Source organism: Callithrix jacchus, chromosome 3, assembly GCF_049354715.1.
Source record: "Callithrix jacchus isolate 240 chromosome 3, calJac240_pri, whole genome shotgun sequence".
Taxonomy (NCBI): domain Eukaryota; kingdom Metazoa; phylum Chordata; class Mammalia; order Primates; family Cebidae; genus Callithrix; species Callithrix jacchus.
In genome coordinates this window covers 59,326,120-59,353,650 of record NC_133504.1, presented here as the reverse complement: position 1 = coordinate 59,353,650, position 27,531 = coordinate 59,326,120, and positions in this window count along the sequence as shown.

The window sequence follows — 27,531 nt, the reverse complement described above, 5'->3', positions numbered from 1 at the left end:
AAAACCATCTTGTACTTCTGGAATACTTTCTTTAAAGCAACCTATAACTCAGCCAGAATTTACTGGTTACAAGGCATATAGTTGTCTATAAATACAAAGAAGCCCTCGAGGAATGAAATACTGAATCTTCTTTTTATGCTGCTACTCATACATTTTTATTAAGAATTTCAAAACCAACACTTGAATTGAAACTGAGACATTGTAAAACATCTGTTTTACAATTCTCCATTTCTACCTACTCCAAATTCAAGACACATTTGATAAATTTTGAAGATATTACATCCTGAACTATTTTTCATTGCTCATTTTCTCATTTATGCACCCATCCAATCAATATTGATGCAATCTGTATTTTTTTTTCTCAGACATTGTGATACATTGTAGGTGTGTGGTTGTAAACTACACACACATGTTCTCTGCCTTCATGGAGTTTATATCTGAATGGGGAATACAAAAGATATATACGTAAGCAATTTAACATACATACCAGTTCATTCTATGCTAAGTAAAAAGGGGGATGAAATAATGCAGATTTTGAGATCAGCATTATAGGATCTACTTTAGAAGAGTAGTGTAAAAGTCTTCAACTAAGTGACTTGTAAGTTGAATCATGAAGGATAAGAGGTCAGTGTTATGAAGAGCAGAGAAAAGAGTGTCTGCAAAGGCTGTGAGGGAGAAAATGTCTTGATACACTTGAAAAACATCAAGAAGAACTTCAAGAAGCTGGTGTCACTGGAGCTCGGAAAGCAACAGAGGTGGGGACGAGTGGGTGGTGAATAGGAAGTCAGGATTGAAACCAAGCAAGTCCTTGGGAACCATGAAAAGAATTTTTATTTTATTTGGAGTACAAAAGCTAGTGGAGACTGTTAAACAGAGGGCACATTAATGGATTAATGCCTTTTAAACAGGATTTTTTTTAAGCTGAAAAGAGTAAAAGGAGAAGCAGAGAAGTAATAAAAATCCTACCTCAGGAGCCTGGGTTGTCTAGGTAACAGGTGATACCAGCATGGACTAATGGGGTAACAGAAAGTAACAGCATCTGTCTTTAATGTATTTTCTTTTAAAAAGTGGAAATGTCAGTGGAAGAAATTGAGCAGGGGTTCACTTAAAATCCTTGATTTATTTAAGGGAAAGGAGAAAACAGAGATTTTTATTAACTTCACAGCTACCAGCACAAATACATTCACAGAAAATATATCTCTGGTCTGCCTAGGTTCTAAAACACCTTATCTTAGGAACATTCTATTATTTCAAGGAAGTCATGCTGTAAAGATTGTCAAACATTATTTCTTACACATGTGTTTAACATGTTCTATGCTCCACACACAGTGATGGATGGTTTTTTGTATGTATTTATCCAATTTCCATAACAACAATATCTCCATTTTAGAAATAAAGAATGAGAAGAAAATAAAAAGCATGTAAAGTCCAAGGTGGTATCACTCGTTAAATTCAGAACTTAAACCTAGTGCTGCCTCTGCCTGGCTCCAGACCTCATGCGTTCTGCTGAAATTCAACAATTGTTTTCTTCCTTCCTTCCTTTCTTTTTTCTTTCCTTCCTTCCTTTCTTTCTTCCTGTCCCAATTTACCAATTTTTTTCTTTGTTTCAAAAAAGTATTGGTTTATTCCTGTTTTAATTTTTTAAATTGTTTACTTATTCTATTTCTAAAAATTATTTTTTATGTTAAACAAATAATTTCTTAATTTTATTTTACTATTCTGAAACTCTAAGACATAGAAGGGAAGTATTAACTCTTAATTTCTCTTAGTTCATTTTCCATTACTATAACAACATCTGAGACTAGCAGTTTATTTAATTTTTTTTTTTACTTTTGTTTTTATTTTTTGAGCTGGAAGCTCGCTCTATTGCCCAGGCTGGAGTGCAGTGATACAATCTTGGCTCAAGGCAGCCTCCGCCTTCTGGGTTCAAGCAATTCTTCTGCCTCAGTCTCCTGAGTAGCTGGGATGACAGGCATGTGCCACCATGTCTGGCTAACTTTTTTGCATTTTTCGTAGAGAAGGGGTTTCACCGTGTTGACCAGGCTGGTTTCAACTTCCTGACCTGAGGTGATCCACCCGCCTCTGCCTCCCAGAGTGCTGGGATTACAGGCATGAGCCACCACACCTGGCCAAAACTGAGCAGTTTATACAGAAGGGTATTTATTTGGCTCTTGGTGCTAGAGTCTGGGCCGTGCCAGATGAGGTGGCTGCATCTGGCTGGCTTCTGGTGAGGGCCTTACATTGTGTCATAACATGGTGGAATATATCACAGGACGAGAGGGCCAAGCCTGCTAGTCAGGACTCTCTTTCTCCTCTTAGAAAGCCACTAATTCTTCTCACCCCCATGAATCCTTTTAATCCTAAACATCTCGAAATGGTGCCACCTCTCAAATACCAGAGTCAGGACTCCCCCACCTTCTTTCTATCTTTACAATGGGAATTGGGTCGCAACATGAATTTTGAAGGTGACATTCAAATCATAACATAATTTATCCTCAAATAATTCTAAGTTGGTATGTTCATCCCAGAAATCCAAGTCTGTGCAGAGGCAGACCTGCTGTGTCCAAGCATGATGATAGAAACTCAGATGAATTTACTAGTTGTAAGTTGGACATATTCTCAAATATCTTTCTATCTCCTTGTCAATATGCTCCTTGTCAAATATTTTTGTCTCCCCTACAATTTCATGATTTCCATTAAAATCTCTTATTACTCTGACATTTTTTAAGATAAATGTGTAATCAGAACTGGTTAGTATAAAAATAAATGGGTAGATGAAGAGTTACATAGTATGGAAACCATGTAAACCCATGTTAACACAATGTGAAACCATCAAAGACAGTGGTGATAGTACAGGCTAATTTTATGGAAAGGAACATCTTTAAAAAATCTAAATCATGGCTTCTCAACTTTGTTCCTCTACTAACATTTTGGATGGAGGATTCTTTGTTGGGGAAGGTGGTCCAGTGCATTGTAAAATGTTTGGCAGCACCCCTGAACACTATCTACTTGACGTCCGTAGTAACACACCCATTCTCCATCCTATTACGATAACCAATAATACTTTAGGACATTGCTTAATTTCCTGTGGGGGCAGGGGCTAAATAAACCCTGGTTGAAAACCACTGTTCTAGAACATAGAATTGTGGTCAGAGAAAACACTCCAGCTGCAAAAAACATATATAGTATACCTAGGATATTCTCAAAATACTGAGTTCTAACTGGTAATATAGAAACGCCAGAGTTTCACAAAGCATGAGGTACAGTGAGTGGATAATGATCAATGAAGGTTCTATGTTATCAGGAAAAAAAGAAAGAGAAGGAGAAGAAGAAGAAAGAGAATGAGGAGAAGGAGAAGGAAATGGAGAAGAGAAGGAGGAAGAGGAACAAGAACAACAATTTTGGAGTTTGAGCTGCTTTAAAGATAGCAGACTTTTCCAGGCATGGTGGCTTATGCCTGTAATCCAGGCACTTTGGGAAGCTGAGGTGGCAGATCACCAGATGACCTGAGTTCTTGAGTTTTAGACTAGCCTGGGCAACATGGCAAAATCACATCTCTACGAAAATATATATATATATATATATATATATATATATATATTTTTTTTTTTTTTAATTAGCCTGGCATGGTGGTGTGTGCCTGTGATTCCAGCTACTTAGGAAGGTGAGGTCAGAAAATCACTTGAGCCTGGGAGGAGGAGGTTGTAGTGAGCTAAGATACCATCATTGCACTCCAGCCTGGGTGACAGAGAGAGGCCCTGTTTCAAAAACATGATGGCAAAGTCTAGAGTCTAGGTGGTTGCTTTCCAGGTAGATACATAGGAGCGGTGATGGGAATGAGAGAGAGATTCCAGACAGAAAATAAATACTTGGGCAAAGGCATGGATTATGAAGATGCTGGTTTTTTTTTTTTTTTTTTTTTGGAGAAATGGACATTGTTTGCAGAGTAGGAAAGAAGTTTTCTGACTCAATATAAAAAGCCTTCTGTGCCTAGGAGTTTATGCCATATTGTAGAGATAATAGAAATGATTAAATATTGCAAGATTTTGTAAAATACTTATAAAAATGGATACATGTGTAGGTGGGTAAGAAAGTTTTAGAATTTTATATTACGGTCAGCAAACCATAGTCTGTAGGAGAAATCGAACTCACTGCCTCATTTTGTGAATAAAGTTTTATTAGAATACAGAACACTTATTTATTCTACAGTGGCAGAGTTAAGTAGTTGTAACAGAGACCATATAGTTTGGAGGATATAAAATATTTTCTATCTGTCCCTTTATTTAAAAAGTTATTCAACTTTTTAAATTTAAAAGTTGCCCATTGAATTTAAATTAAACATTTAATTTTAAATGTTGCCCATTGCATTGTGATGTTCTACCCACCTTCTGCCTGCCCCAATTCATATGCTGAAGCCCCATTATAACTGTATTTGGATATGTGGCATATAAGGAGATAATTAAGGTAAGAGAAGGTCAAAACCATGGGTCCCTAATTCAATACTACTGGTGTCCTTGAAGAAGAGGGAGAGACACAAGGAAGCTAGTGCTCTCTCTCTTCTCTCCTTGCTCTCTTTCTCTTTTCTCTTTGTGTACATACAGAGAAAAGATCATGTGAGGACACAGACAGAAAACAGCTATTTATAACCCAAAGGAAGGCGCTTATCAAAAACCAATTCTGCCGGCAACTTGATTTTGAACTCTCAGTGTCTGATACTGACAAATTATACTATTGTTGTTTAAGCCACTCAGTCTGTAGTATTTTGTCACACAGCCAGAGTAGACTAATATGACTATCTTTGGCCTAGATCATTTATTTATTCAAGAACATTACGCACAGCAATTTTATAGAGCATTAGAATTACTACTATGTGAAAACCATGGCTTCTACCCTATCAAGGCTCATAGCCTAGTAAAGGGAGAGAGGTGTATTTGGCTGACAGTCTACATGTACAGTTTCAAACAATTTTAATTTGTGGATACACTTGATTCTTTTTCTTTACTACACAAGATAATAAAAGGGAAAAATTGTTCTCATCTGCTTGGAGTCTTTTGATAGTAACAGGAGACAGACAAATTCCTCGGCAGACAAGAATCTGTCCCTGCTTTAGGCCAATGATAGAATAGAGCCTGAATACTGAGCTACCAGTTCCAGTTACAGTCCATGACCAGAGTGAGAACTTTCATCCTTGTCTTACCCACTCTTTCTCGATTGCTTCCTTCCAAATGATGCCTTTATCCAATTGAATGGTGGTTTTTCCAAGATTACCCATGGATCAATCAGCATGCATTCCTCCATTCTAAGCCCATAAAAACCCTATACTCAGCCTCACAGGTGGATACATGTTTTCAGGTCCCCTCTTGCTGCTGAATAAAATTCCACTCTGCCTTATTCACTCTTTGGTGTCTACGTACCTCATTCTTCTTCATCATGGGACAAGAATCTGGAATTTGCTGAACTGCAGAAGCAAAAGATATGTAATGCTCCTGCTCACCAAGCTGTGGGTGGTAGGAGTAAAAGAGCTGTAACACTTCCTCCCACTGGCCAAAGAATGGGAATGAAGAAGCCACTGAGTGCAACTGCCTCTCCTGCTGGCTGAACAATGGGAGAGAAGTTGCTGCTGCTTGCTGAACTACAGGAATGAAAAAGCCATAACACTTTTACCATTTGATCTTCTCTTGCTTTAAAAAACAGATAAACAGAATTATTGTGCAAATACTTTGGTGTTTGATTATCATGTTTTTTGAAAGCATGCTGTCAAAAATAAGACAATTTGGAAAAAGCAAAATGGCTTGAAGATGCAAGAAAGGTGCTTACAACAACCAGAAACAGGTCTCCTAGGCTAGGGATGAGCTGGAACAATATGTCTTGTCCTAGAACCTGAGCAACCTGGCCCTTCTTCGCTGGCAACAACTCAAGTATGTAGCAAGACCCCAGAAAGATGGCTGACTTCTATGTCTGGGCATGCATTGTCAACAGGGGTGATATCACTCCAGTGAACTGAAATTGGTGATTCCAATAAAAAAAAATGATGAGACCTTGACTGAAAACAATGGCAGGGGAAGTGAAGAGGACATTGGAGATGGAAGAGATATTTAGAGGGATAACTGAGGAGATAAAGCTACTAACTGAATCCCAGTTGAAAGGATCAGAGAGAGGAGCTATCGAAGGCAATTCCTAGAAAGAATGTACAAAGGGGAAGCTGAAATCACAGGAGAAAAAAATTCCCCATCTCCTTAGGAAAAGCCCAGATTTTAAAGTGTTTTTTTAGAGTAAATTCTGGTAAGGATTGTTTTTCACCACTCCTGTGTGTTGAAAAATCCTTAGGTATTGCAATAGTCCATAATTTCTTGAAGGGTCATAATAGTGAGGGACTGTGTTTGAGGAACTTCCGGGTTGGCTAGGGGCTTTTTTTGCGAGTGCAGGACTTTTCCAGCCTCTGGCTGACTAGGGCTTTGTTTCCAGTGCAGGACTTTTCCCACCTCTGATGGGCTAGGGGCTTGGTTTCCAATTTTCCCGCCTCTGGCTCCTAGAGGCTTTGTCCAGGGGAAGAGACTTTTCTGGCCTCTAGCCCTTGGTAGCGGAGGCTTAGTGACTCAGGGTTTTAAAACAGTAGTCAATCCAGTAAAGGATTAAAAGATCAATTGATCCAGAGAAAGTTTGAAAAAAAAACCCTCTAATTGGACAAGAACGAACAAGAATTGGGAGGGAATAACTCAGGGGTAAAAGCTCTGTCCACTGAAGCCTGCAGAACCACCTGCTCTGGGTTCCCTTCCATGGCTCGGAAGCTGTCCTTTTGCTCTGCTTAATAAACTGCACTACCACACACTTTCCAGGTCCATGAGTTCTGTCTGAGCTGTAACATCACCCACTGGCAACACGGAGGCCCCCTTTCCCATTGTTCTGTGTTAGGGAGGCCAACAACCTAAGTTCCGGAGAATCAGGTTGCAATACTATATTAACAGATAGACAGCATAGCTGTAGAGAAGGCCAAAAGATTGAGAAATACTGGTCTAGAGAAATGGACCAATTCTGGGAAACCCAGAGGGACTGCTACCCTGTGTATAATCCTAGCACAGAAGCAGCTGAGTGATCACACCAATAGGCCATGTGGATACTGAAAAAGGACTTAGCAAGAAACTAAAATGACAGATGACTATGGGTCTTATCACATCTTAGCATCACGTTACAGTCGTCCAGAAACTTGTCAACAATCCTGCGACAAAAAAGACTTAAAGGATAATGGAGGCTGAATTCTTCACCAGAGGGGTTCAGATGTGTATTCCCGAGAGGGAGGGCTCAAGTCAAATATGTAGGAAATAGACTGACACAGGTTTCTTGTACTGTTTGTAGAATGAGATTCAGACTTGCTGCTGTGGAAACAATAATATAGAATACAGGGTAAATAGATATACTTAAAGTCTAAGAGAAGGTGCTGAGAAAATAAAGACATAATAATTCATTCTGCCTAAGACAGGAAATAGAAGAGGGTAACCTATTATAAGAAAAAAAGATCATTCCAATAAAAGAATGATGAGAACTTGACAAAGAACAACGGCACGGGAAGTGAAGAGGACATAAGAGATGGAAGAGATATTTAGAAGGATAACTGACAGGATTAGGCTACTAACTGAATCCCCATCGAAAGGGTCAGAGAGAAGGAGATATTGAAGATAATTCTCAGAAAGAATGTACAAAGGAGAAGCTGAGATTGCAGGCGAAAAAAAAAATGCCTATCTCCTTAGGAAAAGCCTACATTAAAAAAAAATTTTTTTAGAGTAAATTCTGGTAAGAGTCATTTATCTTAGAACAAAGCCATAAATGGATGGACACTAGGCTAAGTGTGGCCTTAAGAGGCCTTTTGTTTGAAGATTTGTATTGGCAACACTTTTAAGAACAACAGGATTCTTTAAAAAATAGAAAAAAATATTTTCTGATTGTGAACATTTAAAAATTATACACTGTCTCATAATAATCCAGATTTCTGAGTCCCCCGGCTTACACTTTCACCTAACTATAACAAAAAAAAAAAAAAACTCAGCTGAAGATGACTATTGGAAGCTTCCTCTACATGGGCATATGGTTTTTAGTTAACCACAATCCTCCCCACTCCCTGGAGTACTTCCCCTCTGCTTTATTCATTGCCTGACTAGCTCTACAGGACTCCAACAGACCCATCACTATAGAAATTAAAATGCCAAAGACATCATGGGAACAAAATATGTCTCCAAAGCAGAGAATAAAGGATGTTGCAATATGCAAATGACAGTTTGAAGTCCTTCTTTTGCATGTCACTGCATATAAGCAATGTTTCAAGAAAAGAACAAGATTAGCTGTGAAAGATTTATAAGAAAACTTAAAAAAAGGAGCATGAAAGAAAATATTTATTCAGAGTAGAAACAATAAATACTATTGTAGAGAGAAAACGTTAAGTAGACTTTCTAATTCTTATTAAGTAGGGTTTCTAGTTCTGGAGTTAGAACATACATTTTAAAATAATTACTAGTTATTATCAGTTATGCCTCTCTCTCTCACCAAGACAATTTACAATTACCAAATTATCATATAATTTAGTTCATCAGAAGTGTTGCCATTTCTGCCCACCCTATACTTATTTCAAAACTATTCTCCTCTTGAGCTGATCTTTCTCTAGTACTGGAAAGAAGAAGTACTAAAAAGCAAGTTCATTTTATCATGAAAAGTTCACTGTGGTGACATTATTCTCCAGTTTCTAAAAATCCTGAACCATTTTGCACCCAGCTTGACCCAACAGCTGTAGCTTTTCTGCTCTCAGTCCCTAATTTGTTTGCATTTGGCTTATATTCCTAGCTCTTTGGAGTGCTGATAATTATACTTGTCTGGGAGGCTTAGAAGCTGTAAAAAATCTGGACCTTCTCACATTTCAGCACAAGCAGACAAGGCTTAGGCTCCAATTTGGAACTGCACAACTTAAATGGAGCATGTGAGCCCAGAGACATCAACAGCAGCCTGCCAGCTTGAAGACTCTTCTCCAAAGCCACTCACCATATGCTGGCTACAAATTGAAGACCAAACAGGCCAAGGTGTTACATGGGATTCAAATGGACCTCTGTTAACATATGTGTTTGGCATGGAGCAGGTGAAATGCTTATAGAACCTGATAATCTCAGTCACATTGTTACTGGGATATTCTTCCAAACCAAAGACATTGTAACAGTCTGACTAATTTAAATAGCATAAAATATAGTGATTATGTGGTATTTTGAGAGGAAAGTAAGAATAATAAAATCTGGAAAGGAAGTCAGTGTTTAAGACAGGTGGACAAAAAACAGATATGTTTAAATAATGGTACATATATTCATTTGCAAAATTATTAAAGGCATAGAAAAATATTCAGATATATCAGGAAATTATTATTAATCATCGCTTATTTATAACTAATAATTTAATTCATGTTAGGGCTGAGAACTTAGAGAAACTTAAAATCTATTTCATTCTAGATTTGTGATTTAAATTAAAAACTTTAAATGTGTTTTAAGTTCATATTCAATCATTAAGAACTTTAAGTTTGTGCTCTGATCTGAATGTTTGTGTCCCCTCAAAATTCATATGTCAAAATCTTATCATCAGTGTACTGGTATTAGGAGGTAGACCATTCAGAGACCAGAGATGATTTGTTCACTTTTACATTCTATAAGGGATTAGTGCCCTTATAAAAGAGATGCCAGAGAACTAGCTTGCTTCTTTTACCATGTGAAGAAATATCTAGAAGGCGCCATCCATGAAGCAGAAAGCGGGCCTTTACCAGACATCAAATCTAGGCAATAAGTCTATTATCAATATTAAGATTATTTCTTTTCAGTGTTTGGAGAAGAAACAGTAGCATTGTTAGCAAACTCACATGTTAAACAGTTGTCCTTATTTAAAAATATATTAAAAACATTTAAAAAATCAGACAAAAATTTGAGACTTAAAAAAAAATATCTAAACAGAAATTTCTTTTGACTTGCTTGGATTTGAGATTTACTGCCTAAAGAAGAAGAGAACATTTAGTTATTTCTCCATATTTTCCAACCTCTCTATTAATAAAACTATGCCTTATACTTCTGAGATGCTTACTACTTCAGAACTATTAATTGCTTTTTAAAATTCTTTTTCCAAAGATTGCAAAAATAAGCTAACTTATTATAAGAGTTGTTAATTATCATTAAACAGTGAACCTCAGAGATTTTTAGAGTATTTCTCAAAGTTGTGTCATGATTCCCAAGAACAAGAAGAATTAGAGTTACATCAAGCATGAAACATGTGTTTTGAGAAGTGACTTGATTCACAGGACTAGAATTTTGCATGGGAGTTGAACAGACACTTTGTTTAGTTTTAGCAATAAATGAGATAAAGTTTCTGGTTTTGATATGTGGCTGCCTTGGAAAATAACATTTGGAGAACGTATATGAATCTGTGAAAACAAGCACATACTATAGAGAGCTTTTCAGCATGACTGGAACTGACAAAAATCCAGATGTTCTCTTTTTATATTGTTGGATCACCACCAAAGAGCAAAAAATAGCACTGATCTCTGCTGACCGGTATCATTTGAAGAGGAAGTACTAGCTTTAAGACAGCAGGAATTACTCAACATTCTTCAACAGAGGGCTGCAGATCCTCAAGATTTGACACACTTATGTGCACATGTGAGTCCCAGTCACACTTGTAGTAATAAAAGTATTTGCTTAACTGCATACATTTGGCCACCATCTACCATCTACATGAACTCAAAATAGCTGAATTACCAATTTTTTTTGAAACTTAAGCTTTTAAAACAAACACTGAACAGATAAGGCCTTATATTATTTGAAAAAAAAATAGACCATAAGATAAACATACTTAAAGAGCCAAATGCTTGCCCATCAGAAGCATGAAAACTTGCCGGTATGAAAGCTTGAACATAAATTTTAACCTTGCCATTCTCTACCCTCTTTTGCTGTGGCTCCTCTGAAGGGCATAATTGGACAAACCTACCCTTCTATGGAGGCATAATTTCCTTTCTCTTTCATTTTCCATTTTTTAAAAAATAGAATTAAATAAAGTCTTAATTTAAAATATAAAATATAATTGTCATAGTTGTAATGATTGAGGACAACTGTGAAACAAAAAGGGTTTTTCATACCCATAATGGAGTGTGTATATCTGTGTGGGTGTGTGTGCCTGTGTGTTGAACATATGCGATTTTCTGAGGCAAATGCAAATGCAGAGCAAGTGTGGGGTGTGTAGTGTGGGTGGAGGAGTCACAGAGGACAAGAAAAATATAAAGGCGGGAAAAAAGAAACAATCTGAAAGCTATGGGAAATCAACTACTTTTGCCTTCACAGAGAAATAAATATGTCTTTAAGAGAAAGAAAAAAAATTGAAAACTATTCCCAAAGTAAAAATAAAACAACTGAGAATTAAAAGAATCAATAAAGGTTAAATCAGTGAGAAGGCAAATCTTTGAGAATTAAGAGCATAAGTTACCAAAACAATAAATTCAAAGTCAGATGAAAAATAAATCTTCATTATGCTTTATTGTGCCCTAAAATATAAAAATACTTATGAAAACCAAAATTTTATAACAAAACATTTGGATGTATTAACTCTAACCATTTATTCCAAAAGCTATATTAAGATCATTCTGAAAAAAAGATATGGTCTGATTTTATAATATTTCTTTAACTTTAAATTTATAGTTATCTACTCTATTATATATATTACATATATATTAAGTTAAAGTCATGTATAAGGAAATAAAACTATAGTTTTTTTATAATATAGCTTTTATAGCTATATTTGCTATAATTCCAGTTAAGCTAACTTGTTACCTGGCTATTTATTGTAATAAGGAATATTGTTGGCTCAATAAGCTAACTATCATTTAATTTCCTTACAATCATTTTACTTCTTCTACACTGTGTAAAACATGGTTTTGGCTAAAGTCATGTGATTTTAAGAAGCCAACGTTTTAATTGTAAATGAAGATGACAACTCAAGGAAAGTGAGTGAAAATTTTCACATATACCTTAAAAGTAATTTTATCTCTAGATACACCATAAATATAGTTTAAGTACAAAAGAATAAATCAAATGGAATGCAATTTATCACAATCCCTAAAAGGAATTTTTAATACATGGCAGTCCCTGTGGAGTTAAAGAGTTGTCTGACTCTTAGGATGATGACTTCCATCTGCATCAGCTCATGGCAAGTTGATAGCCAGGCATTTAACTGGATCTCTAAAACTTATGCTGTCAGCTAATGACCAGAAAAACAAAACCAACCAAAAAAAGATAGTGTGCAATTATTTCAATCAATCAATCAAGAAGGATTTTTGTGTACACATAATTTTGTCATCATCGTGGTAGATATAATGACAGTTTGTAAAAATAAAGGATGTGTAAGACATATATCCGTCTTTAAAATTATGCAAATTAGGCTTAAAGAGGTAAAAACAATACACATGAAATAATTAGCAAAGTTAACAGCATATTCTTAAGGAGTAATTTATGAAGATGGGTGCGGATGCTGTAGCATATTAGAGAGGATAAGATGAATAAATGTCAGAAAGATCACAGGCACTTTCAGTGGCGCAAAATCTGGAAGGATGCTTAAGATTAAATGAGTAAATGGGGAAGAAACTGTTTTCTCCCTAAATGAATGGAACTGAATAAAATAAACATAGGAAAGAAAGGGCAGTCAAATTTGGGCTGAGAAAGTGAAATGAATCACCTGACCAATGCAAGTAGATGTGTCAGGGAGCAAAGTAAGGTACAGACTGATAACATGCAGAATGGGTGTAAAGGGCCTTGAAAACCAGGCAGAATTTGAGTCTGGTGTGACGAGTAACCAGGAGTCGGTGGCAATTTTTTAACTGATACACGAGATTTTACATATTTATGGAGTATATGCTATAATTTGTTACTGCCATAGAATGTGTAATAATCAGTTCAGGGTATTTAGGGTATCCACTACCTTAGGTACTTATTATTTCTGTGTTGAAAACATTTCAAGTTTTCTTCTCTAGCTTCTTTAAAATATACAATACATTATGGTAGACTCTAGGCTTTTTGCTCCGCTATCAAACATTAGAATTTATGCCTTCTAAATTACTGTATGTTTGTAATTATTGACCACCTCTCTTCAACGCCCCCTCCACAAGTCCTTCTCAGCTTCTGATGTCTATTACCCTACTCTCTACCTCTATGAGATCGAAATTTTTAGCTCCCACATGTGAGTGAGAACATGAAAAATTCGTCTTTCTGTTACTGACTTATTTCACTTCACATAACCTCCAGCTCCATCCATGTTGCTGCACATGACATAACTATATTATTTTTTATGGACAAATAGTATCCCATTGTGTATATATGAGAATGCAGATATCCCTTTGATACACTGATTTCTTTTCCTTTGGATAAATACCCAGTAGTGAGATTGCTGGATTGTATAATGGTTCTATTTTTAGGGTTTTGAAAAATCTCCATATTGTATTTCAAATTAGCTATACTCATTTAGATTCCTACCAACAATGTATAAGAGTTCTCTTTTCTATTCATCCTACCAACATCTTTTATTTGTTGTCTTTTAATAATAGCTGTTCTAATGGGATTAAGATGGTACTCTATTGTGGTTTTGATTTGCATTTTTCTGATGATTAGTGATGTTGAGCATTTTTCATATACTTATTAACCAGTTGTATGTCTTCTCTTAAAAAAATCTATTCATGTTCTTTGCCCACTTTTTAATGAGATTATCTGTTTTTTTTTCTTTTACTTTTGAGTTTTTCCTTGTATATTCTGCATATGAGTCCCTTGTTTGATGAATTGTTTTCAAATATTTTCTTCTATTCAATAGGTTGTCTTTTCACTCTTAATTATTTCCTTTGCTGTGCAGAAGATTTTTAGTTTAATATAGTCCCTTTTCTCTATTTTTATTTTTATTGTCTGTGTTTTTGATGTCTTAGCAATAAACTCTGTGCATAGACTGATGTCTAGAAGCATTTCCCCTGTGTTTTCTTCTAGTGATTTTATAGTTTGGGGTCTTATGTTTCAGTCTTTAATCTGTATTTATTTGACTTTTGTATATAGTGATATGGGTCCAGTTTCATTCTTCTGAATATGGATATTCAATTTTCCCAGTACCATTCATTTAAGAGGGTGTTTTTCCCAATGTGTGTTGTTGGTACATTTGTAGAAATCAGCTGGCTGTAAATATATGGATTTATTTCTGGATGCTCTATTCTGTTATTCTGTTCCATTGTTCTCTGTGTTTGTTTTCATACTAATAGCATGCTGGGTTTTATTTTTACTATGGCCTTGTAAGAAATTTTATAACACATTCAACTAGTGTGATGCTTTTAGCTTTGTTCTTATTGCTCGGAACTTCTTTGGCTATTCTAGCTCTCTTGTACTTCCATGAAAATTTAAGACTATTTTTCTATTTCTGTGAAAAATGACATTAATATTTTGATAGGAATTGTCCTGAATCTGTCTATTGTTTTGGGTAGGATGGTCATTTTAATGCTATTAAATCATGCCATCCGTTATCACAGTATGCCTTTCCATTTGTTTGTGTCCTCTTCAATTTCTTTCATCAGAAAGTTTTCCTTGTAGAGGAAAACTTCCACCTCTTTGGTTAAACTTTTTTTCCAGTTTGTTTATAGTTATTGCAAATAAGATTGCCTTCTTAATTTTTTTCTTAGCCACTTCATTATTGGTGTATAGAAATGCTACCAATTTTTACATGTTGATATTTTATCCTGCAACTTTACTGCATTTATTAATCATATCTAAGAGTGTTTTGGAAGAGTCTGAAGATGTTTCTACATATATTATATTATCAAAGAAGGACAATTTTATTTCTTATTTTCCAAATTAGACGCCTTTAATTTCTTTCCTTTGCTTGATTGCTGTAGCTATGACTTCCACTACTATGTCAAATAGGAGTAGCAAAAGTAAGCACTTTCTCTTATTCCAATTCTTGGGCGAGGCTTTCATCTTTTCACTATTTGGAATATGGGTTTGTCATATATGGGCTTTATTATGATGAGACATGTTCTTTCTATAAGTAGGTTGTTGAGAGGTTTTATAATTAAGAGATGTTGAACTTTATCAATTGCTTTTTCTGCATCTATTGAGATAATAATTTAATTTTTATCATTTATTCTCTTCACATGATGTATCACCTTTATTGATTTGCATATGTTGAATCATTTTAGCATTTATGGGATTCATTCCATTTGATCATATATTTTTTAATGTGCTATTGAATTTGATTCACTAGTATTTCATTGAAAATTTTTGCATTTATGTTTATTAGAGATATTGGCCTGAAGTTTTTTGTTGTTGTAGTACCCTTGTTTGGTTTTGGTAACAGGGTACTGCTTGCCTTGTAATATGAGTTAGGAAGAATTCCTTCTTCTTCAATTCTTAAGAATAGCTTGTGAAGAACTGGTAGTAGTTCCTTTTTGAAAATATGGGGGAATTTTTTGAATTTGCTTTCACAGGGAGGACTTTTTTTTCTAAGACCTATCTATGTGTTGGTGTGTTGGTAGGTAGCGCTCTTGGCTTTGATTCTGGGTGTGTGCCAAAGTGTAGTTTCTATAGGATTTCTTTTGCTATAAACTGTGCCAGTAGCATTTGTGATTTCCTCGATTTCTTAGGGTACAGTTGTTAGTGAAAGCGTTGTGAAGTTTTGATGAGGACTGGGATGCCAGGTGGGCCAATCTTTGGCCTTAGTAGTGGCAGCTGTGGCAGATTCTGGTGCTGGTATTAATGGATAAAGTGGGGCTGATTCTTGATCATCCAGGTGGCTCCTTCAGGTACTCGGAATGGCAGCAATGGGCCTGGTAGATGGGCAGGTTCCTGAGGTCCTGGGAAGTGGGTATTACATGGGTGATAGCAGTAGCAGTGGTGGGACAAACTTCTGGGACCCAATCTTTTGTGCTTATGTTGGCATTGGCTGCAATGGGCTGGGTGGGCCTGTCCCTAAACCCACAGGTGGCATGGATGGGTGGTAGCAGCATGTTTAGTGGGCCTGACCTCACACCTCACAAGAAGTGCTCAGGTGCCAACAGTGGTTTATTGGGCTGGCCAACAGGCCCCTGGACTGAGTGCTCGGGTACTGGGATGAGAGTGTCACTAAGCCAGTCAGACCTACCCTCAGGCCTTCCAGTGGTGTATACAGTCACTGGTTGTGGTAGGCAGGGGTAGGGTGATTCCCAGACCACCTCCTAAATGCTCATATGAAAGCTGCTGCGATTGCATTGTGACCCTACTGCAGCAGGGGATGGGGTTGGTTTCAGTGGGATCAGCCATATACAGGCAGCTGAGGGGACATGAGCTTCACTTCCACCTCAGTTCCATAGCAACACACTGCAGCAGCAGTTGCAGGTAGTTGCATGAGTCCTCAGGCATTTGAGTATGCATGGCTGCCCCTCTGCTGAGCAGTGCAGGGTCAATGCTTATGGTTCCTGCAGTGGCTTTGGTGGCAGCAGCTGTGGGAAAGCAATGTCTCTAAACCTCCAGGGATGTTGAGATCCAGAGGCTATTGATCTGCAGGACAGGACACAGTCCTGTGGAGACGGGGCTCTCAAAATGGCATCACGCTGCAGCTGCTTGGGAGTAAGGTGTTTGTAGAACCCAGCATGAGCTCTGTCTCTGAATCAATTCCATTGCATGATCTCCAGGCAGCTCTTTATATTAGTTTTAGAGCCTGTAAGTGTTGAGAAGCTCTCTTATGACTGGGACTGTAGGAGTCTGTGGGCAGGAATGTGGACCACTGTGGGTGTCTCACTTATCATGTTCCCAGATTAAGGAACCTCTCCAGATTCCCAGCTGATTCCGATCTAGAGTAAGTAGTAATTTTAATTCAGGAGTTAACATGACAAAAATTTGAACCTGATAGAAAATGCAGATGAAACGAAGAGGAGAAGAAAGACAATTAGAAAGATCAAAGTAATTTCTTTTTTTTTTTTTTTTTGAGTTGGAGTTTCCCTCTTGTTACCCAGGCTGGAGTGCAATGGCACGATCTCGGCTCACCGCAACCTCTGCCTCCTGGGTTCAGGCAATTCTCCTGCCTCAACCTCCTGAGTAGCTGGGATTACAGGCACACGCCACCAGGCCCAGCTAATTATTATTTTTTTTTTTGTATTTTTAGTAGAGACGGGGTTTCACCATGTTGACCAGGATGGTCTCAATCTCTAGACCTCGTGATCCGCCCTCCTCGGCCTCCCAAAGTGCTGGGATTACAGGCTTGAGCCACCGCGCCCGGCCGATCATAGTAATTTTAATGAAAAATATATAAACTATTATTATTTAGAATTGTCTAAATAAACATGTTTTTTGATATCAATCTTGTTATGGCATATGAAATCCATTGATTATTGACTTGATGTCAGAGACCATTACGTGCTTATTTGCAGGATTAGGATGATCCTTCAAAAATAATATTTTAAAACAAAAGTAACCATTCTTACCTTAGATGAGAAATAAGTATATGAGAAGAGGATGGAATAAGAAAGACTAGGAACAGGAGGCAGGAGGCAGGAAAATGATAAATAATGGATACTTATCCTTAAAATAAGCTCTACCACCATCCCCTTAGCTCTGGTAGAACCACTGTCATCCTAATAAAAGCATTAGTCCAAAGAAACACTTACATGGTAGAAAATGGGAAATGTAGGGCCATAGTCCTATTTAGATTAGTGTTAATTTCACCGCTGCTCTTAAGTGAGGCTTGTGTGAAGTTTTCTTTTGTGTGTTTTTGTTTTCGGTTTTTGGTAAATTATTTTCCAACACCAAAAGTGAGAAAACTGTTGCAATTTTCTTTATCTGCTCAATAAATTTTTCTTAGCTTTTTACCTTTCTATCACAACACAGCAGATCTCTTTTTATGAAGATTTGGTATGCAATTATTTCAATCAATTTCATTGATTTGTTTATGTGGGCCCACATTAATGAGATGTATCACCTGTTTGAAAATCTACTTGGTAGATATTCAGATTCATTGTTTTGATTATTTCTGCTCCTTTGTTCCTTTAAATATTCCTACCCAATTATTACAGTAAGAAGTGGTCACTAAAATGAAATTCTTATACAGGTTCCTTGTATTGTTATTAAGTGGCTCTATCAAAATAAATGTTTTTGAGTGTGGCTGATTATTCTTTTATAGCATGGACATTTATGACCACCTTGGAAACCAGTAGCACTGCAGTATATTTTTACAGGTCCTAAAAGCTTTCAGAAAGCCAGAATGACAGTAATTCAATGAAAGTCCATTATCAACATTTCAGAACTTGTCATGTTACATTAATGAGAAAAGAATGATTAAGTTTACTTTCCTTTTTCTTCAATAGATGAAATGAGGTATCAGACATCCAGATGGTCTGCTCATGTATATTTACATCTAGCGGTGACATACAAACTTATTTATAAAAAAGAATAGCAATTATTTCATTGATATATATTATGATTATACGGTGACATAGGCTTATTACTTCAACTCAAATATAAAAGAATATTCTACTAAAAATTAATATCTAAATATATGAAGGGAGAATATGTTAATAATATGTATTAAAATGATACAAGGGACAGAATATGAATATAGGAGCGTAGTATCTTGTTTCTAATAGTCCCTATCATTAAATATGCATATTTTGGGAAATTATTTAACTTCCTAGAACAATGCAATTCTCAACTGTCAACAGGTGTGATTGGAATAGGTCAACATGTTAAAATCATGTTATAGCAAATAAAATAATTATTCTGAATATAAATATTTATTGAGGAACAAGTACAACGGTTAGTTGTATTTGACAGCTATTAAGTTAGTTGTCAATCTGTTTTGTTAAATAAAAACATTAAAAAGATTCACTTACTGCAGAAATTCCCAGTGACTTTGGTACATTTAAATACTTCAATAAGTATTTATTTATTGTCAATCACCAAATAGGGTGATTATTATTATTAGTAGTAGCATTTTGAGATGGAGTTTTACTCTTGTCACCCAGGCTGGAGTGCAGTGGTGCAATCTCGGCTCACTGAAACCTCCGCCTCCAGGGTCTAGCAATTCTCCCAACTCAGCCTCTTGAGTAGCGGGGATTACAGGTGCATACCACCATGCAGCTAATTTTTGTATTTTTAATAGAGACAGGGTTTCACCATGTTGGCCAGGCTGGTCTAGAACTCCTGACCTCAAGTGATCTGCTGGCCTCGGCTTCCCAAAGTGCTGTAATTACAGGCATGAGCCACTGTGCCTAGCCAGGGTGGTTTTTAGATGGGGTAAAACGTCAATATAACTTCACAAACTTATTTGTTTATTCTACAATGTATAATCTGTTATGGTGCACACTCTAGAAAATATCGGATTAGCTCATACTCTTACATTTTACATTTAAAAAATACTGTAAAACCTTTAGCAGTTTCTTTTGCTGCCAAAGTAAAGAAAGCTTTCAAGTAATCTGCATTTCTCATTTCTCAAGGGGATCTGTCTAGCCTCTGAGTATTTCAAAGTATTTTTTTCAGCAAGTTATGAGTAAAGATCAGGTGGACTAATCAAAGCTTAATGTATTTAAACAGCAAAAAAAAAAAAAAAACAAAAAACTAGAAAATGAAATGAAACAAAAATTTCATTTCAAAGAATTTTAAAGTAAGCATATATTACATGGTTTATTATAATAATGCCAGATTAATAACCTCTAATAATTATTTTGAGAATATTCTTTATATTACTTTGATTTTAGTTTCTCTTCTCATTTTATTGACGAGTTAATTTTTGTACTTTTATTTTTTTGCATTTCTCATTAATTTCAGTGTTCTATTATTAAAACTGGCCTTACGGTCCAATATTAGTGTCTTACAGTGCATACCAGTCAGACATAAACAGAGCAGGAGAAGGCCCCCAGAGCCCACAAGGAAAGTCAGGTGACTGTCAAATGATGGTCAGAAAGTTGTCACACTGCCTTTCTAAAATAATAATTGGTTGTAGACAATGCCAGAGAAAGGCAGTCTCCCATTAGATAGAAAAAACGTGAAACTGGTGATCTCAGGAGGTGGGTGAATGGGCTCACACATGTGCACTAAGAGGCCAAATGGTGTAATTTAACTGGCATATAACCTTTCAGGAGCATTACACTGGGAACGGGAAGAACGTCTCAGGTGAGGATGCATACAACTCCAGTAAACACACTGCACATGCTCCTCTCCCAAGCACTAGCAGGCCAGTGTACATGTGAACAACCTAACCAAGGGAAGAATCAGAGTAGAAGGGATGCAAGATGCCAAAAGTAGGCCAGCATTTAAAACCCAAACTCCAAAGAAGACAGGGCACTTGATCTCCAAGCTGCCTACCTGGCCTTCTTCCAAGTGTACTTTACTTTCTTTCCATTCCTTATCCAAAACTTTGTCATAAATTTCCACTCCTGCCCTAAAACTTGTCTTGATCTCTTTTTCTGCCTTAAGCCCCTCAGTCAAATTCTTTCTTTTAAAGAGGCAAGAATTGAGGTTGCTGCAGACCTATATGGATGTGCCAACAGTAACTTGAATAACTTCCACTGGTAACAAGTGAGCATCTAATCCTACAACTTTAGGTGACACACTCATAGATATCTTCCCTGACCCAATAGATCAGGTAAGGTCCTCTGCTTATATAAACCTATATCACCCTCATTGGTCATCACATCACTTAGGGCAATTTGTAAATACATACACATATAAAGTGTATGTGTGTGTGTTTGTAATCACTTGGTTAATTTTGGTTATTTGATTAATTTATCCCCCTTACCTGATCTCAGATTATAAACAGCGTGAGGGCAGACTTTAGTCTGCTTGGCTCAATACTATTTTTGTTAGGTCTAGCACCGTGCATTAACCATAGTAATTATTAAACAAACAAAAGTTGAATGCTGAATTTTAACAGACACTGACGGTAATAGACTTCAATACGTACATATTTGCACTTAGAAAGAATTGCTCAAATTTACCATGTAGATAGAAGTTATCCATCTCCTTTATTTTAATGAATAAATTTAGTATAAAATGTTGATCTTTATGCAAATAAAATTGTTCCTTCAAAAATAATGTTTTAAAACAAAAGTATCCATTCTTACCTTAGATGAGAAATAAGTATATGAGAAGAGGATGGAATAAGACTAGGAACAGGAGGCAGGAGGCAGGAAAATGATAAATAATGGATACTTATCCTTAAAATAAGCTCTACCACCATTTTTTTGTATCTAAATCTGGCTCTGGATTCCTCATTCCCTAACAATTATCTATTTTAAAAAACCTCAAATATATTTTCTTGTTATTTTAAAAATGAGCAATGTCATCATTAATTTGTAAGGACAGTATGTTTTTGAAGAGCAGCTAAGGCACTTTCTGGATGATGGCAAATCAATAGGAAATGGGAAAGTCAACTAAGGTCTCAGAACACCTTCATACAATTAGTGAGAATTCTGCCCAGATTCATTATGAAATGAATGCCCAAAAATATACACAGAAAAAAATGTGTCCCCATCTGTATAGAACATAGTTTGTTTTTGAAGTGTAACCATTTTCTTTAGATGAAACAAAAAATATAAGATAATTATGTACAAAACCTTACCTCAGAGCAGTATAAATGTAGAGCTGTTAAATGTATATTGTGGATCTGAAATTATAGGCCCCACAGTGACCATAACCCAGCTGTCAGGTGAATATGTAGGAGTTGGTGATATTTTATACAATGCAATGCTGTGTGCCATAAAACAAAATAATGTTGCTTACCAGCGGCTTTCAGAGTTATTTTAGTTTGCAAGTTTAAAGTTTATACCACCATAGTCTGAAATAATTTGTTTTTAATAATAAATTCACAGTTATATTTTGTTGTATGGTCATAATTTTTTGTCGTTAAACTGCCCAATGAGAAGGATAAGACAAGCAAGTAGAATAGCTCATATGTTCCTACTAACTTTTTATTGAAATTAATATTGTATTACTCTCTAGCTTACTGCCAAAACAAAACCAAAGTTTATTTTTCATACTGTGCACCTATAATGTAGAAGCAATTGTGTTACTTACCATAGGAAATGTAAAGATGAATATAGCATTGTCTTCAGAACGAATGCTCTGGGAATTATAATCAAATAGCCAAATAAGATGGTTACATGTCTAAAAAAACAACAGAGCCTTAAGTGAGGAGCTTAAGAAAGCTCTACAGGAAGCAATGGTCACATCTACTTAGGGGCTCAGATTTAGAGGGTTGGTTGTTCTGAGTATATAGGGATTAGTAAAATTTCAACTAAATGCTTAAGAGACACATTATCTTACTCTAGCACTAGAGCAACATGTGTCTAGATCTGGAAGACAGCTTTTAAGAATAGAGTGGCTCTTGTCAGGAGTGTTTGTATATCACTCTGGCTTCTATGGAATAAGATTTTAACAGATTTCTAGAAAAAAATATAAAATAATTTTTTGTAGAGGTGAATATGCAATATGGATAGAATTGTCAGCGCACTATAATTTTTTGTTTGTGTGTATATAATACACATATACACATATATGTGAGTATTGTGTTATGTTTATGTACATGAATGTTTATATAAGATATAACATATTTATCTAGTTTGTATTATATATTTTGTGCATAATATATTTTGTATATGAATATATAAGATTAAAATTACTTTTGTAGATCAAAACATAAAGCCTAATTTAACTTCAATATTTCTTCAAAAATCTGCTTTATGAAATAAATTATTGTAAAAATTCTTTTTCCCATGGAAACATTATTAAAATTAGAGGCTGATGGCAAAGACTTTGTATAAAATGTCAATATGAAAAGCTAGATATTTAAAGTAAAAATGGATGTTTTTATAAAATTGAAGATAATGAATGATATCCTGGGTCCAAGAACATTGGTATGAGTGTGTTCCTTTATAAGAGATTTCAACTTACAAGAAGAGTGACCATAAAAGTCTACTGAAGGACCATGCTCTCAAGAGAGTAAAACTGAAGCACTACATACTGAATGGCTTACCCAACAGATGTTTATTCTCACAATTCTGGAGCCCCCAGTCCAAGATTAACGTGCTGGCCTGCTAGGGTCTTCTTGTCGAAGACTCACTTCCTGGCTTTCAGAGGCTTACCTTTTGGGTCACGTGAAAGAGCAGGATTTCTCTCTTTCTCTTCAAATAAAGCCATGGCATTCTCCATGAGGGCCCTACCCTCATAACTTCAGCTAACCCTAAACTTCCCAAAGGCTTCATTGCCAAATATCATCATATTGGAAGTTAGGGCTTTGTGTTAGGCCATTCTTGAGTTCCTATAAAGAAATACCTGAGATTGGGTAATTTATAAACCAAATAGGTTTAATTAGATCACAATTCTGTAGGCTTTACGGGAAGCATGGTGCTGGCATCCACTCAGCTTCGGGGAGGACTCAGGAAGTTTACAGTCATGCCAGAGGTTGAAGGAGAAGCAGGCACCCTACATGGAAAGAGCAGGAGCAAGAGAAAGAGTCCAGGTGCTAGTGGGAAATGCCCCTCACTTTTAAATGACTAGATCTTGTGAGAAATTACTGTCACAAAGGTGGCACCAAGCCATAAAGGATCTGCCTCTGTAACCCGAACACCTACTGCCAGGCCTCACCTCCAGCATTGGAGATTACAATTCAACATGAGATTTGAGTAGAGACAATTATCCAAACTGTATTAGGCATCACATATAGATTTGGGGGACTGTACAACTCAGTCCATAGCAGAGGTAAAAGGTAGATATTTTCTTCGAGTATTAGGACCTTTATTAAAATATCTGGAGTGTTAAAAACCTAAAAAGTTTCATCTTACAAGAAAACTTGAGTAGCCAAAGATAAAATTAAAGCATTTGTTCTCTAAAGTCTACAACAATAATTAGGTCGACTGCTCTTAACTTTCCGTTGTTCTTCATGTATCAAAATCTGACTGGAAAGTCCATTTTTAGTTGCTCTGCCCTGATATACAAAATCTGTATTTTTAACATTAAAAATAATTATATCTCTAGTTGATTGCTATAGGAAATTTGTGTTGCTTGTATCAAACTAAACCTCCAGCTATAAAAGCTAGCTCTTTTTTTCTTTTTTTTTTTTTAAGTGAGTGCATTGGAAAACAACAAAGGTATCCAGGAAGAAAATCGCTTGAGGGATCAGTATCCCTGGGAACAAAGAAAGCAAGGAGAAGTGAGTCTAACTTTCTGCATGCAAATACCTCTCTAGACATTGGTCAAATGCTGTGTATGTGGAGGACAAGAGCATAAAACCAGGTAGAAAGCACTTACTAAGAAGCTAAAGAAGTTACATAGAGTTTGTTTTTCTCTTTTTACAATTGCATACTTCTAGACAGCCAACACCTGAAATTCAGGCCTCAACAACAGAGGAGACTTTGCAAACATCACCACTTCTCAGTGAAATGCTTGACATTTCTGTGGCTAAGGCAGAATTCACTTAGAAAGAGACTTTGAAAATGTTTTCTGTTCTATATCCTATATATGTGTATATCTACAACATTAGTGTACCAACAGTTCTATTCATATTACACTAAGAGTAATTTTTAAACTTTTTTCTAACAAGTTAACTGTTAGAACTCTGTTCACGAATGTCACACTTCTCCATTAACACATTGAAGAAAAACTCATACTTCATATAGTTTATCACAACCACATATTTGCTGCTGTTAGAGTTTTCAAAATAATATGATTCAAGTACCAAAAAAATGTTAAAATATTTTAAATAATTTGTCAAACCTTTATTCAACAATTATCCTGGTTGCCATGTTTTTCAATAGGCATCTAGATAGATTTTGTCTGTATGAATTCAGCAAATATAACTTTTACAAATATAAGTGTTTGAATCTTTAACTCATGGTCAAAATAACAACTTTTAGTTATTTTTTCAAACATGTATTCTGAAAAAAGCAGTTTATCAATGATGACAGAGTGGTCGTTTAGTTTTTTCAATAAAAACTAGATTTTTAAAGAATATTAGCAATTATTTCCTTGGATCATATTATTATGGCTAGATTTATGTCAACATGAACTCTTCCTTAGATAGTATAAAATGTCCAGTTGTAGCACTAGAATCTAGTAGATATGATATGGCTTGTAATTGTGTCCCCACCCAAATCTCATGTCGAATTATAATCCCCAGTGTTGAAGGAGGGGCCTGATGGGAGGTGATCAGATCATGAGGGTGGATTTCCCCTTTGCTTTTCTCGTGATCGTTAGTGAGTGCTCTTGAGATCTGGCTGTTTAACTATGTATAGCACCTCACCCCTCTCTCTCTCTTCCTCCTACTTGGGCAAGTAAAATATGTCTGCTTTCCCTTGACATGCCTGCCTTTTGTCATGATGGTAAGTTTCATAAAACCTCCTCAGCTATGCTTCCTACACAGCTTGTGGAACCGTGAGCCAACCAAACCTCTTTGCTTTATAAACTACTCAGTGTGAAGTCGTTCTTTATAGCAATAAAAGAATGAACTAATACAAGATATAAGGCAATTTTTGTTCCATTATTTACCTGCATAAATGCTTATTAAATATTTCTAATGCACAAAAAAATATGCTTGGCATTATGAGGATACAAAATACATACATGATGATACTCTTCCTACAGCATGATATATTGGTGTAAAATTTGTTCTCAAAATGACTTCAGAGATTTTTTTTAAAGCTATGATAAAACAGTCAGGAAACGAAGCTATTGTATGATAAGTTGTTTATATTAAATCCTCACAAAATGCTTGTAAGATAGGTTCTTTACATGCCAACTTAAAAAAAATGCATACCCTCAGACTTTATAGTAGGTACAATAATATTCACAAAGCTATTACACTTACCATAACAACCATACAAAGTAAATACAATAATGGCAAAAATATGATAATGACTTTATAAGGGTCGATATTTCTATTTGGTGTCTGTTGGATTTCTGCGAATATATTGGAGATTATTACAATCTACACTTTCATAATCAACCACACTCAGACAACCCAGGTTAAACCAATCTTAGCAAAGATCTGATCATCTTGAAAAAGAAGAAAAACAGTGGGGCTGTCTTCATGACGGTCCCCATGCATGTGAATGTATTCAACAATGTAGTTGTTAATTTAAATAAGAGAGACCTTTCCTTAAATTAAAGTAAGCCAGGAATATTATATATGAGATATTATTGTAATTCATAGCAGCACACACACACACACACACACACACACACACACACATTGTGAAACTGAGTGTCTTAATACCAGATATGAGCTCTAAGTTCAAGTGTTTAATCAGTGATTATTTTCTTATTCTTATAATAAAATTAAACTACATGAAACAAAGTTTCATAGCTTCATTATAGCAAGTCATAATGAAGAATCATAGGCATATCCCAGTGTTGCATGAAAACACCCCTCCTTTTCAAGTGGCTCTCTGTGTAGGGTAAGAGATACAGTCACCAAGAGTAAGCTGCCTAATACACATTTATTGTACCATTTATTGACATGTTTAAATGAATTAATTCAGGGGCAATGACTCCTACTTAAAAATAACCTCTATGCTATAGAGAAATTTTCAAAAACAAATAAGATATCTGCCTTTTGTTAGAATCATCAAATAAGTTTTCAAACTGCTTAGTGGTGATCTTTTTTTCAGTTGCTTTTTCTGTCTAGAAAATGCCCCTCCTAAGTGTTTCAGAAACATAAAGATAGTAGAAATAAGAAACAGAAGGATACAGAAAATGAGTAAATTGGAACAAGAGTAAATTATGTCAAGCATCTGACTAGAAAGGTCTTGACAGATAGAAAGTTCACTATATTTGACATTCAAACAAGCAATCAATATTTAAAAGAAGTTATTTTCCTTTTTTTTTTGAAAAATTGATTTGAAGAGAAAATAAGTTGTTAGGAAGAACTCCAGCTACCTGAAGTTCAAATCTCTGTGCATTTCAAAGCCGTCTCAAGGAACACAGGTATCAGTTACCCTCATATAGATAAAAAGTGTAACTACATTAGAAATGAAAAATAATTATTTGACTTTCAGGTCCAATATAAATGTGAAAAAGCTTTGTTCTTAGGAATAACTCTCAGAAGGTAACTAATACCAACATTGTGAATTATTGTAGAATATATCTAGATATGAGTAAAACAAAATGAACAAAATAGAAAACATTGATTCTTTTCACACTAATAAAATAATCATTGACATGTGTGCAGTCTTTGATAAGGCTGATTGATAAGAAGATATTATGCATATAGATATTCTCCTCAACTTAAGAAAATTTTCTTATCTAGATTTTATAGCAAAAGAAAAACCTTGCCTACTTTGTGATCTTAAAGATCAAGATGCATGTTATTTTCAAGTTAGCGCTAAAATAATCAGTAAAGATCAACTCAGAGAAGAACCTTTTTTTCTCAACTACTGAGTAACTTTCAGCTTCTAGGATATTCCAAATTATTTAAGTAATGAAGGCCTAATCTCTAAGAACTTGATGCACTTTACAGTTGCCACACCTGTGCGTAATCAGGTTT